The 14,116-nt window shown below is 44.6% G+C and overlaps 7 non-coding genes and 1 pseudogene across 7 annotated transcripts; all 8 read right to left on the bottom strand.

Moving 5' to 3' along the window:
- Positions 1-5,143: 5,143 nt before the first annotated feature.
- LOC141232470 (U2 spliceosomal RNA) lies at positions 5,144-5,328 on the bottom strand. The gene has a single exon (XR_012298720.1). It is a non-coding gene; the product is annotated as a U2 spliceosomal RNA (small nuclear RNA).
- Positions 5,329-5,852: 524 nt separating this feature from the next.
- Positions 5,853-6,010, bottom strand: LOC141232563 (U2 spliceosomal RNA; annotated as a pseudogene).
- A 1,115-nt stretch (positions 6,011-7,125) lies between these two features.
- LOC141232842 (U2 spliceosomal RNA) lies at positions 7,126-7,316 on the bottom strand. Its single transcript, XR_012299018.1, has one exon. It is a non-coding gene; the product is annotated as a U2 spliceosomal RNA (small nuclear RNA).
- A 1,112-nt stretch (positions 7,317-8,428) lies between these two features.
- On the bottom strand, positions 8,429-8,619 carry LOC141232841 (U2 spliceosomal RNA). Its single transcript, XR_012299017.1, has one exon. It is a non-coding gene; the product is annotated as a U2 spliceosomal RNA (small nuclear RNA).
- Positions 8,620-9,734: 1,115 nt separating this feature from the next.
- On the bottom strand, positions 9,735-9,925 carry LOC141232840 (U2 spliceosomal RNA). The gene has a single exon (XR_012299016.1). It is a non-coding gene; the product is annotated as a U2 spliceosomal RNA (small nuclear RNA).
- A 1,115-nt stretch (positions 9,926-11,040) lies between these two features.
- LOC141232839 (U2 spliceosomal RNA) lies at positions 11,041-11,231 on the bottom strand. The gene has a single exon (XR_012299015.1). It is a non-coding gene; the product is annotated as a U2 spliceosomal RNA (small nuclear RNA).
- Positions 11,232-12,346: 1,115 nt separating this feature from the next.
- LOC141232838 (U2 spliceosomal RNA) lies at positions 12,347-12,537 on the bottom strand. Its single transcript, XR_012299014.1, has one exon. It is a non-coding gene; the product is annotated as a U2 spliceosomal RNA (small nuclear RNA).
- Positions 12,538-13,653: 1,116 nt separating this feature from the next.
- Positions 13,654-13,844, bottom strand: LOC141232837 (U2 spliceosomal RNA). The gene has a single exon (XR_012299013.1). It is a non-coding gene; the product is annotated as a U2 spliceosomal RNA (small nuclear RNA).
- Between the last annotated feature and the right edge of the window lie 272 nt (positions 13,845-14,116).

Here is a 14,116-nt window from a genome sequence, read left to right as displayed (position 1 = left end):
AACTAAAGAACTTTAGGTACAAAAAATTTTTGATATTTGGGATATTCTTTCCACCATATTTATGCTGCTTGTACATTGTCTCTCTTCGAACCTTCTCCATTTTTGATCCCCACAGAAAAAGAAAAATTTGTCTCTGGAGAAACTTTACTGTGTTCTCATTCGGGGGGTACACCATACTTAAAAACAACATTATCGGCAACAACAAAGACTTAATGATCAAGTTTTTACCTTCCATTGATAATTTTCTGAGTTTCCATAAACTTATCTTCTTTTGCATTTTCTCCTTCACCAACTGCCAACTTTCTTCTCCATCATTCTTTTTTGTAAACACAACACCTAAAATTTTGATCTTATCACTTCTTATTTTAAGTTGAGGAATCTGCGCATCTGACCAATCACCGAATCCAAGACATTCGCTCTTCTCCAAGTTCAGTTTGAAGGCAGATGCTAAACAGAAAAAATCAGTAGTTCTTACTGCTCTTCTCAGCGATTGTTCTGAGTCGCACAGGATCGTGATGTCATCCATGTACCCCAGTGACTTAGTACTTAGTCCATTTCCACCTGGTATGGGTACACCTTTCACCATCTTATCTTTCCTCAACATTGCCAGTAGAGGCTCGATTGCGCAGATAAAGAGCAGAGGCGAGAGTGGGCATCCTTGTTTGACGCCCGACTTTAGAAAAACTTCTGAAGATAAAAAACCATTAATTAAAATCCTGCTAAAACTTCCATCATATAAAAGTGCAATGTGCTTAATAAAAACATCCGGGAATTTCATTTTCTTTAACACAGAATACAGGTACTTATGAGAGACTCTGTCGTACGCTTTCTGGAAATCAAGGGACAGAAGAGCTAGCTTTTGCTTCCTCTCTTGCTGATACCAAATTGCGTCCCGTATAATATTCAAGTTTTCTGCAATTGTACGACCAGGCACACCACATACCTGATCAGGATGCACGACCTTCTCTATCACCTTCTTCATTCTGTTCACCATGATTTTTGCCATAATTTTATAATCTACGTTGAGTAACGTGATTGGTCTCCAGTTCTCTAGATTAGTCTTATCTCCTTTTTTAAAAAGCAGGGTGACCACACCACTTCTCCAAGATTCAGGCAATTTGTCACATAAAAAGACAGCTTTAAAAATCTCAAACAGGTCGTCTTTTAAAATCTCCCAAAAAGTAAGATAAAATTCAATTTGTAGTCCGTCAGTACCCGGTGTTTTTCCTCTAGAAAAGCTTTTGATTGCACTTAGCAGTTCTTCTTCACAGATATCTTCAATCAACAACTCTTGATCTTGCTTTTCAAGGTGATTCTGCAATGAATTAAGAGCATCAGGTAAAAAATCAGCGTCAATTTTCTTTTCGCTAAAAAGATTTTGATAAAAAGTTTGCGCTTTGTCCAACAGTCCATCTTTAGTTGTTTCACCATCAAGTTCTTTAATTAATTCTTTGCGTTCTAAAGATTTTTTGAAAAAGAACCTGGAACATGTTTCATTTTTTTCCATATGTTCTACCTTGGCGTTGAAAATTATTTCTTTGCCTTTCTGTTCAATTGCTTTTTTAATGTCTTCTTTGACTTGTAAAATAACATCCTCCATATCTATCCCTGCATTTCTGAGTTTGTAACCTGTTTGCAGTTTTGTATTCAGGTCTTTAAACCATTTCTGATTCTGTCTGGCCTTCCTTTTGCCAGCTAAGAGAAAAAAATGTCTAATTTGAGACTTCACATACTCCCACCATTCTAGAATTCTTTTGTAATAATGTTTTTTCCCCTGTAGTTTTTTATAAAATTTCAAAAATTCCTCTTTTATACTTTCATCTTCCAGCAGCAGAGTGTTCAACTTCCAGACACCTCGCCCTTTCTCTAGACTGGGCAATTCCAAGTGAGTAATTAACGTTTTGTGGTCAGAAAAGATGTTACCTGTTAGATCCACTTTATTCACTTTAAAACTCTGTGATGTCAGAACAAAGTCAATTCTTGATTTTAGAAGATTGTTCTCCCAAGTGTATCCTGGTTCAGAGGTATTCTTTACTCTCCAGACATCATTCAGGCAAGTATCGTCGATTAGATTTTTTAACTGCATCTCAGTTTTGTCTTTCCTTCTAGTACCTGATGTCCTATTTTCATCAGACCGGATACAATTGAAGTCACCGCCAACCACAGTTGGTGTAGGACCAGGTATAAAGAGTTTGATGATATCTAATAAACTGGATCTTTCCTCTTTAATCGGAGATGCATAAACATTAATCAGCTTGAACTCGGATCCACAGTAACTCACATTAACAACTAGTGCACGTCCAGGTTCAACTTCAGTGAACGAGGTAACCTTAAAGTCTTTATTTTTAAACAGGACGCCAACACCAGTAGCACGCGATCCATTTTCACCGGACCAGATGGAAGGTCCGTTCGCCCAATCTTCCCTTAGTTTGTTATAGTTAGGGTCATGGTCAATGCCGCATTCTTGAAGTAAAAAAATATCAGCATCTAAAGTCATCAGGTAAGAAAATAAAGCAGCTCTCTTGACAGAGCCCTTTAAACTCCTCACATTTAGTGAGGCAATTTTGAGTGTAGCCATAAATCATTTAAACAGAGCTTGAGTCCGTATCTGACATGAATCCGACCGGGGTAGAGGGACCCGCAGAAACGTCCGTGTCTGAGAATTCCTCGATGTTCACCGGATCAGATGGGTTTACAGGTTTAGGAACTGAGATGATCGGTTTAGGTGAGTAATTAGGGAGGACTATTTTCAAACGCCCAGCAGGTCTTTTGCTGGCGCTCTCTCCCTTAAACAAACTCGACTTCTCCTTTTTCCTTTTCCTCAAAACCTCCACGTCAATGTTAATCTCCTCCTCCTCCTCCTCACCACCAGCCTCCTTAGAAGACTCCTCTCCCATCTCCACTTCAGACTCAGCTGGATTCTCCTCCACCACATGACCATCTGGACTCTCCGACCAATCCTTGAGAACAATGCTATCCCCAGGCGGGTCCCCAGCAGTGTCCTTGGGCGGATCCCCAGAAGGGTTCCCGGGAGGGTCCTTGGATTTGTCTGTTTGTTCTTCAGGACTGGACCGCTTCGGAGGGGCTCCCCCCCGAGCTGCATCTGCATAGCTGAAGGTCTTTTTTCTCAACGGACAATCCCGAAAAGAGTGCCCAGGGATACGGCAGATATTACAGATCATCTGATTTGGGCAGTTCAGAGTGACATGTCCTTTTTGATAGCACTTCTTGCAAAGAGCGTTCTCCTCCTTGCAGCTCTCAAAGGAATGCCCAAAGTCCATACATTTTCTGCAGAAGATAGGCATCCCTGGATAGAAGAGTCTTCCTCTCTCTCTGCCAATCAGGAAGCTCTGAGGCGGATGAATGAGTCCACCAATTCCCAAACCTTCTCTCAGCTTCACGATGAACTTGTATTTTCCGGTCCACAACCTCTCAGAGTTCATGATTTTGTGAGAAAAGTGGACCTCAGAGCAATAGTTATGCAGAAACGCAGCCACATCCTTTTCAGAGACATGCGGATTGCTCATATGAACCACCACAGACTTCTCTTCTGCCAGGCAGAGGGTCACAAAACACAGTCCTTTAAGATCTTCCTCCTGAAGTCTCAGCTTGATCTGATGGTAAAAATTCTGAGATGCCACTTCAGAGGTCAGGGTAAGCACAAAGCGTCCAGGAGCATCTTGAAGTGCCAGAATGTTCTCCCTTTTCACCTGCAGGATCTCAAGCAGGACCTTCCTCACGAAGAAAGACAGGGAGAACTTGTCACGGGCTCGCTCTTCAACTTCAATCTTGAAAGAGTTCTTGATCTTCAAGTCGCCAGCTCCAGCAGAACGGAGAGTAGCCGATGTCGCCATCGCCATATTCAGATAAGTCGATCGCCTTCTTGGTTCTCTTCAGCACGCACACCCCCTATAGCAGCAGGAGGCTTAAGACAGTAGAACTGTCGATGCCTCAAGGCCGAGGATGCGATAGGCTTTGGAGTCTTCCAGCAACAACACTTGGTCGTAGCCAAAAGGCCGAGAAGCGATAACCAGAATTGGTTTCAAACTACGGAGCCACCCAAGGATCCTAAAAAGTCCATTTGTGGAGATGAGCTCCTGGACTCCCGTTAAGAAGACATGTTGTCAACCTCTAGATCCCTTACATGCCTGCACTTTTCGGCTTGCTGCTGCTGCAATCCACGCGTTTTAGATCTGCATAACTCCACCTCTTTAAACACAGCACCTTCACCCCCTGCTGTTCCCACCCGCCTCAACACCGTTGGAAGGGAGGAGAACCAATTAAGGCGGGGGGTGGGGTGGAACGAGCAGCTGTCTACCCTTAGCAGGAGGGCTCCTGATTACATACCTCTCCTGCTGCTGCTGCTGCTGGCTGTCCAGCAGCAGACTGAAGGTGGCTGCTGCTGTGCACAGGTATATAAAGGCTCAGAGCCTATTATGACACGCGCAGCCAGCGTTCCATTGCCACATTCCATCTACTGCAGGCAGGATACCTGGCTGGCTGAATGTCGCTGAGAAGCTCACAGAGACCGCCATAAGCAACAGTTTAACAGAATGCCACAGACTAATCAACCAAACTTTTTGGGTTGGGTTCTCTTTTATAGTCTGCAGGCATTAAATGAAAGAAGTCAGTGTTCCAGCAGAAGGAGACAACGTTTCAGAAAAGGCATTGTAGCAAACCAAAAAAGAAATTTTAAGCGCAGCAGAGTAACCAGCGCACATACCTGTTAGCTCAGGTGAGTTTAAAAGGCTGCTGTTGATAACAAGGGCATTTGCTAAATAGATGGTGTGTGTGCAACAATATACTGAAAGGTCAATTATATTGTGCAGCTTATCTCACCACCTGTAGTTATTTAGGTGAAAGCTCCAAAATGCTTGCCTAATATGTCTGTTTATCCAAATGGAAGTAAAAAGGGAGAGCTAGAAAGATAGCATTGCATCACATTACATGGCAATGCAATGCACAGTTGCTGAAGTTGAACCAAAATGAGCTTGTAATCTGGCTTCTGCAACTTTGAACATGAAAAATCCAATGAGGAGAAGAAAAGCAAAGCCAAAGAGTCCATCCCCAAATCCGACAAACAAGCAAAATGAACAAAAAACATTGAATTCAATTCTTTCTGATTTTAGAAACTGCATTAAAGAAGGGGTGCACCGGTCCTGGAGATACTGCAATACCAGGTCAATGCGTGGAGTGGACAGAGCAAGCTCTTTTTCCATCTCCCTGTTCTAAAAATCCATTTAATATATGGTCCCCAGATAGGGGACGTATCAGATATTAAACTGATAAGAACAGATTTTTTTTTGATTGAAGCTGCATCCAAGGCACTGATAAATGTGACCGAAGTCACACCAAAACAGCGCACGAGGTGAGGATTCATGTGGACCCTTCCCGGAGGAGAGGGTTCCCAATAAACCATCCCCATCCCTCCGAGCCAGAAGGCCACAGCGAGGGTCAGGGATCTCCGATGCTCTCCCTAGCCGAAGCCGGAGAAGAGCCGTTTTCGTGCTCCCAGCTTCCATCTAGGCTGCCACCCTAGTGGAGCTGGAGCCTGTGTTGGTTTCTCAGCCCAAAGCTGACCGGACCTCCGACCGGGTTTATAAAAATTCCCCTTCCTAGCCCGGAGGCCAGGAATAGGGGGGGTTGCTCAGAAAGTATGATTGGCAAAGGTGCGGCGTGCTACGAAGCCAAGTCTTTCTGGGGTTCCCAGTCCCAGTAAGCTTGGACTCCCACCAGGGCGCCTACTCCTGGGGCACATTGCTCCAAAGCCCTCACACTTACCCAGCCTAGTGACTTCGATCCTGGAGGGCCATGTTTTCCATCAGATAAATCTATGAGCCACCTGGCGTACTAACAAGTGCACCAAACCAGTGTGTAATATGCATCAATTTACTAGGGCAGCCCAAGGACAAAACTGCCTTTTCAAAAGATACTACACTTGATCTTAGCCAAAAGGCCGAGAAGCGAACAGATACTACACTTGATCTTAGCCAAAAGGCCGAGAAGCGATAACCAGAAATGGTTTCAAACTACGGAGCCACCCAAGGATCCTGAAAAGTCCATTTGTGGAGATGAGCTCCTGGACTCCCGTTAAGAAGACATGTTGTCAACCTCTAGATCCCTTACATGCCTGCACTTTTCGGCTTGCTGCTGCTGCAATCCACGCGTTTTAGATCTGCATAACTCCACCTCTTTAAACACAGCACCTTCACCCCCTGCTGTTCCCACCCGCCTCAACACCGTTGGAAGGGAGGAGAACCAATTAAGGCGGGGGGTGGGGTGGAACGAGCAGCTGTCTACCCTTAGCAGGAGGGCTCCTGATTACATACCTCTCCTGCTGCTGCTGCTGCTGGCTGTCCAGCAGCAGACTGAAGGTGGCTGCTGCTGTGCACAGGTATATAAAGGCTCAGAGCCTATTATGACACGCGCAGCCAGCGTTCCATTGCCACATTCCATCTACTGCAGGCAGGATACCTGGCTGGCTGAATGTCGCTGAGAAGCTCACAGAGACCGCCATAAGCAACAGTTTAACAGAATGCCACAGACTAATCAACCAAACTTTTTGGGTTGGGTTCTCTTTTATAGTCTGCAGGCATTAAATGAAAGAAGTCAGTGTTCCAGCAGAAGGAGACAACGTTTCAGAAAAGGCATTGTAGCAAACCAAAAAAGAAATTTTAAGCGCAGCAGAGTAACCAGCGCACATACCTGTTAGCTCAGGTGAGTTTAAAAGGCTGCTGTTGATAACAAGGGCATTTGCTAAATAGATGGTGTGTGTGCAACAATATACTGAAAGGTCAATTATATTGTGCAGCTTATCTCACCACCTGTAGGTTTTTAGGTAAAAGCTCCAAAATGCTTGCCTAATATGTCTGTTTATCCAAAAGGAAGTAAAAAGGGAGAGCTAGAAAGATAGCATTGCATCACATTACATGGCAATGCAATGCACAGTTGCTGAAGTTGAACCAAAATGAGCTTGTAATCTGGCTTCTGCAACTTTGAACATGAAAAATCCAATGAGGAGAAGAAAAGCAAAGCCAAAGAGTCCATCCCCAAATCCGACAAACAAGCAAAATGAACAAAAAACATTGAATTCAATTCTTTCTGATTTTAGAAACTGCATTAAAGAAGGGGTGCACCGGTCCTGGAGATACTGCAATACCAGGTCAATGCGTGGAGTGGACAGAGCAAGCTCTTTTTCCATCTCCCTGTTCTAAAAATCCATTTAATATATGGTCCCCAGATAGGGGACGTATCAGATATTAAACTGATAAGAACAGATACTACACTTGATCTTAGCCAAAAGGCCGAGAAGCGATAACCAGAATTGGTTTCAAACTACGGAGCCACCCAAGGATCCTGAAAAGTCCATTTGTGGAGATGAGCTCCTGGACTCCCGTTAAGAAGACATGTTGTCAACCTCTAGATCCCTTACATGCCTGCACTTTTCGGCTTGCTGCTGCTGCAATCCACGCGTTTTAGATCTGCATAACTCCACCTCTTTAAACACAGCACCTTCACCCCCTGCTGTTCCCACCCGCCTCAACACCGTTGGAAGGGAGGAGAACCAATTAAGGCGGGGGGTGGGGTGGAACGAGCAGCTGTCTACCCTTAGCAGGAGGGCTCCTGATTACATACCTCTCCTGCTGCTGCTGCTGGCTGTCCAGCAGCAGACTGAAGGTGGCTGCTGCTGTGCACAGGTATATAAAGGCTCAGAGCCTATTATGACACGCGCAGCCAGCGTTCCATTGCCACATTCCATCTACTGCAGGCAGGATACCTGGCTGGCTGAATGTCGCTGAGAAGCTCACAGAGACCGCCATAAGCAACAGTTTAACAGAATGCCACAGACTAATCAACCAAACTTTTTGGGTTGGGTTCTCTTTTATAGTCTGCAGGCATTAAATGAAAGAAGTCAGTGTTCCAGCAGAAGGAGACAACGTTTCAGAAAAGGCATTGTAGCAAACCAAAAAAGAAATTTTAAGCGCAGCAGAGTAACCAGCGCACATACCTGTTAGCTCAGGTGAGTTTAAAAGGCTGCTGTTGATAACAAGGGCATTTGCTAAATAGATGGTGTGTGTGCAACAATATACTGAAAGGTCAATTATTTTGTGCAGCTTATCTCCCCACCTGTAGTTATTTAGGTGAAAGCTCCAAAATGCTTGCCTAATATGTCTGTTTATCCAAAAGGAAGTAAAAAGGGAGAGCTAGAAAGATAGCATTGCATCACATTACATGGCAATGCAATGCACAGTTGCTGAAGTTGAACCAAAATGAGCTTGTAATCTGGCTTCTGCAACTTTGAACATGAAAAATCCAATGAGGAGAAGAAAAGCAAAGCCAAAGAGTCCATCCCCAAATCCGACAAACAAGCAAAATGAACAAAAAACATTGAATTCAATTCATTCTGATTTTAGAAACTGCATTAAAGAAGGGGTGCACCGGTCCTGGAGATACTGCAATACCAGGTCAATGCGTGGAGTGGACAGAGCAAGCTCTTTTTCCATCTCCCTGTTCTAAAAATCCATTTAATATATGGTCCCCAGATAGGGGACGTATCAGATATTAAACTGATAAGAACAGATACTACACTTGATCTTAGCCAAAAGGCCGAGAAGCGATAACCAGAATTGGTTTCAAACTACGGAGCCACCCAAGGATCCTGAAAAGTCCATTTGTGGAGATGAGCTCCTGGACTCCCGTTAAGAAGACATGTTGTCAACCTCTAGATCCCTTACATGCCTGCACTTTTCGGCTTGCTGCTGCTGCAATCCACGCGTTTTAGATCTGCATAACTCCACCTCTTTAAACACAGCACCTTCACCCCCTGCTGTTCCCACCCGCCTCAACACCGTTGGAAGGGAGGAGAACCAATTAAGGCGGGGGGTGGGGTGGAACGAGCAGCTGTCTACCCTTAGCAGGAGGGCTCCTGATTACATACCTCTCCTGCTGCTGCTGCTGCTGGCTGTCCAGCAGCAGACTGAAGGTGGCTGCTGCTGTGCACAGGTATATAAAGGCTCAGAGCCTATTATGACACGCGCAGCCAGCGTTCCATTGCCACATTCCATCTACTGCAGGCAGGATACCTGGCTGGCTGAATGTCGCTGAGAAGCTCACAGAGACCGCCATAAGCAACAGTTTAACAGAATGCCACAGACTAATCAACCAAACTTTTTGGGTTGGGTTCTCTTTTATAGTCTGCAGGCATTAAATGAAAGAAGTCAGTGTTCCAGCAGAAGGAGACAACGTTTCAGAAAAGGCATTGTAGCAAACCAAAAAAGAAATTTTAAGCGCAGCAGAGTAACCAGCGCACATACCTGTTAGCTCAGGTGAGTTTAAAAGGCTGCTGTTGATAACAAGGGCATTTGCTAAATAGATGGTGTGTGTGCAACAATATACTGAAAGGTCAATTATATTGTGCAGCTTATCTCACCACCTGTAGTTATTTAGGTGAAAGCTCCAAAATGCTTGCCTAATATGTCTGTTTATCCAAAAGGAAGTAAAAAGGGAGAGCTAGAAAGATAGCATTGCATCACATTACATGGCAATGCAATGCACAGTTGCTGAAGTTGAACCAAAATGAGCTTGTAATCTGGCTTCTGCAACTTTGAACATGAAAAATCCAATGAGGAGAAGAAAAGCAAAGCCAAAGAGTCCATCCCCAAATCCGACAAACAAGCAAAATGAACAAAAAACATTGAATTCAATTCATTCTGATTTTAGAAACTGCATTAAAGAAGGGGTGCACCGGTCCTGGAGATACTGCAATACCAGGTCAATGCGTGGAGTGGACAGAGCAAGCTCTTTTTCCATCTCCCTGTTCTAAAAATCCATTTAATATATGGTCCCCAGATAGGGGACGTATCAGATATTAAACTGATAAGAACAGATACTACACTTGATCTTAGCCAAAAGGCCGAGAAGCGATAACCAGAATTGGTTTCAAACTACGGAGCCACCCAAGGATCCTGAAAAGTCCATTTGTGGAGATGAGCTCCTGGACTCCCGTTAAGAAGACATGTTGTCAACCTCTAGATCCCTTACATGCCTGCACTTTTCGGCTTGCTGCTGCTGCAATCCACGCGTTTTAGATCTGCATAACTCCACCTCTTTAAACACAGCACCTTCACCCCCTGCTGTTCCCACCCGCCTCAACACCGTTGGAAGGGAGGAGAACCAATTAAGGCGGGGGGTGGGGTGGAACGAGCAGCTGTCTACCCTTAGCAGGAGGGCTCCTGATTACATACCTCTCCTGCTGCTGCTGCTGCTGGCTGTCCAGCAGCAGACTGAAGGTGGCTGCTGCTGTGCACAGGTATATAAAGGCTCAGAGCCTATTATGACACGCGCAGCCAGCGTTCCATTGCCACATTCCATCTACTGCAGGCAGGATACCTGGCTGGCTGAATGTCGCTGAGAAGCTCACAGAGACCGCCATAAGCAACAGTTTAACAGAATGCCACAGACTAATCAACCAAACTTTTTGGGTTGGGTTCTCTTTTATAGTCTGCAGGCATTAAATGAAAGAAGTCAGTGTTCCAGCAGAAGGAGACAACGTTTCAGAAAAGGCATTGTAGCAAACCAAAAAAGAAATTTTAAGCGCAGCAGAGTAACCAGCGCACATACCTGTTAGCTCAGGTGAGTTTAAAAGGCTGCTGTTGATAACAAGGGCATTTGCTAAATAGATGGTGTGTGTGCAACAATATACTGAAAGGTCAATTATATTGTGCAGCTTATCTCACCACCTGTAGTTATTTAGGTGAAAGCTCCAAAATGCTTGCCTAATATGTCTGTTTATCCAAAAGGAAGTAAAAAGGGAGAGCTAGAAAGATAGCATTGCATCACATTACATGGCAATGCAATGCACAGTTGCTGAAGTTGAACCAAAATGAGCTTGTAATCTGGCTTCTGCAACTTTGAACATGAAAAATCCAATGAGGCGAAGAAAAGCAAAGCCAAAGAGTCCATCCCCAAATCCGACAAACAAGCAAAATGAACAAAAAACATTGAATTCAATTCTTTCTGATTTTAGAAACTGCATTAAAGAAGGGGTGCACCGGTCCTGGAGATACTGCAATACCAGGTCAATGCGTGGAGTGGACAGAGCAAGCTCTTTTTCCATCTCCCTGTTCTAAAAATCCATTTAATATATGGTCCCCAGATAGGGGACGTATCAGATATTAAACTGATAAGAACAGATACTACACTTGATCTTAGCCAAAAGGCCGAGAAGCGATAACCAGAATTGGTTTCAAACTACGGAGCCACCCAAGGATCCTGAAAAGTCCATTTGTGGAGATGAGCTCCTGGACTCCCGTTAAGAAGACATGTTGTCAACCTCTAGATCCCTTACATGCCTGCACTTTTCGGCTTGCTGCTGCTGCAATCCACGCGTTTTAGATCTGCATAACTCCACCTCTTTAAACACAGCACCTTCACCCCCTGCTGTTCCCACCCGCCTCAACACCGTTGGAAGGGAGGAGAACCAATTAAGGCGGGGGGTGGGGTGGAACGAGCAGCTGTCTACCCTTAGCAGGAGGGCTCCTGATTACATACCTCTCCTGCTGCTGCTGCTGCTGGCTGTCCAGCAGCAGACTGAAGGTGGCTGCTGCTGTGCACAGGTATATAAAGGCTCAGAGCCTATTATGACACGCGCAGCCAGCGTTCCATTGCCACATTCCATCTACTGCAGGCAGGATACCTGGCTGGCTGAATGTCGCTGAGAAGCTCACAGAGACCGCCATAAGCAACAGTTTAACAGAATGCCACAGACTAATCAACCAAACTTTTTGGGTTGGTTTCTCTTTTATAGTCTGCAGGCATTAAATGAAAGAAGTCAGTGTTCCAGCAGAAGGAGACAACGTTTCAGAAAAGGCATTGTAGCAAACCAAAAAAGAAATTTTAAGCGCAGCAGAGTAACCAGCGCACATACCTGTTAGCTCAGGTGAGTTTAAAAGGCTGCTGTTGATAACAAGGGCATTTGCTAAATAGATGGTGTGTGTGCAACAATATACTGAAAGGTCAATTATATTGTGCAGCTTATCTCACCACCTGTAGTTATTTAGGTGAAAGCTCCAAAATGCTTGCCTAATATGTCTGTTTATCCAAAAGGAAGTAAAAAGGGAGAGCTAGAAAGATAGCATTGCATCACATTACATGGCAATGCAATGCACAGTTGCTGAAGTTGAACCAAAATGAGCTTGTAATCTGGCTTCTGCAACTTTGAACATGAAAAATCCAATGAGGAGAAGAAAAGCAAAGCCAAAGAGTCCATCCCCAAATCCGACAAACAAGCAAAATGAACAAAAAACATTGAATTCAATTCTTTCTGATTTTAGAAACTGCATTAAAGAAGGGGTGCACCGGTCCTGGAGATACTGCAATACCAGGTCAATGCGTGGAGTGGACAGAGCAAGCTCTTTTTCCATCTCCCTGTTCTAAAAATCCATTTAATATATGGTCCCCAGATAGGGGACGTATCAGATATTAAACTGATAAGAACAGATACTACACTTGATCTTAGCCAAAAGGCCGAGAAGCGATAACCAGAATTGGTTTCAAACTACGGAGCCACCCAAGGATCCTGAAAAGTCCATTTGTGGAGATGAGCTCCTGGACTCCCGTTAAGAAGACATGTTGTCAACCTCTAGATCCCTTACATGCCTGCACTTTTCGGCTTGCTGCTGCTGCAATCCACGCGTTTTAGATCTGCATAACTCCACCTCTTTAAACACAGCACCTTCACCCTCTGCTGTTCCCACCCGCCTCAACACCGTTGGAAGGGAGGAGAACCAATTAAGGCGGGGGGTGGGGTGGAACGAGCAGCTGTCTACCCTTAGCAGGAGGGCTCCTGATTACATACCTCTCCTGCTGCTGCTGCTGCTGGCTGTCCAGCAGCAGACTGAAGGTGGCTGCTGCTGTGCACAGGTATATAAAGGCTCAGAGCCTATTATGACACGCGCAGCCAGCGTTCCATTGCCACATTCCATCTACTGCAGGCAGGATACCTGGCTGGCTGAATGTCGCTGAGAAGCTCACAGAGACCGCCATAAGCAACAGTTTAACAGAATGCCACAGACTAATCAACCAAACTTTTTGGGTTGGGTTCTCTTTTATAGTCTGCAGGCATTAAATGAAAGAAGTCAGTGTTCCAGCAGAAGGAGACAACGTTTCAGAAAAGGCATTGTAGCAAACCAAAAAAAGAAATTTTAAGCGCAGCAGAGTAACCAGCGCACATACCTGTTAGCTCAGGTGAGTTTAAAAGGCTGCTGTTGATAACAAGGGCATTTGCTAAATAGATGGTGTGTGTGCAACAATATACTGAAAGGTCAATTATATTGTGCAGCTTATCTCACCACCTGTAGTTATTTAGGTGAAAGCTCCAAAATGCTTGCCTAATATGTCTGTTTATCCAAAAGGAAGTAAAAAGGGAGAGCTAGAAAGATAGCATTGCATCACATTACATGGCAATGCAATGCACAGTTGCTGAAGTTGAACCAAAATGAGCTTGTAATCTGGCTTCTGCAACTTTGAACATGAAAAATCCAATGAGGAGAAGAAAAGCAAAGCCAAAGAGTCCATCCCCAAATCCGACAAACAAGCAAAATGAACAAAAAACATTGAATTCAATTCTTTCTGATTTTAGAAACTGCATTAAAGAAGGGGTGCACCGGTCCTGGAGATACTGCAATACCAGGTCAATGCGTGGAGTGGACAGAGCAAGCTCTTTTTCCATCTCCCTGTTCTAAAAATCCATTTAATATATGGTCCCCAGATAGGGGACGTATCAGATATTAAACTGATAAGAACAGATACTACACTTGATCTTAGCCAAAAGGCCGAGAAGCGATAACCAGAATTGGTTTCAAACTACGGAGCCACCCAAGGATCCTGAAAAGTCCATTTGTGGAGATGAGCTCCTGGACTCCCGTTAAGAAGACATGTTTTCAACCTCTAGATCCCTTACATGCCTGCACTTTTCGGCTTGCTGCTGCTGCAATCCACGCGTTTTAGATCTGCATAACTCCACCTCTTTAAACACAGCACCTTCACCCCCTGCTGTTCCCACCCGCCTCAACACCGTTGGAAGGGAGGAGAACCAATTAAGGCGGGGGGTGGGGTG

The sequence above is a fragment of the Phyllobates terribilis genome, unplaced genomic scaffold, assembly GCF_046119375.1.
Source record: "Phyllobates terribilis strain yellow unplaced genomic scaffold, ASM4611937v1 Scaffold_540__1_contigs__length_1147954, whole genome shotgun sequence".
Lineage (NCBI taxonomy): Eukaryota > Metazoa > Chordata > Amphibia > Anura > Dendrobatidae > Phyllobates > Phyllobates terribilis.
This window is presented reverse-complemented; position numbering and strand designations above follow the sequence as displayed.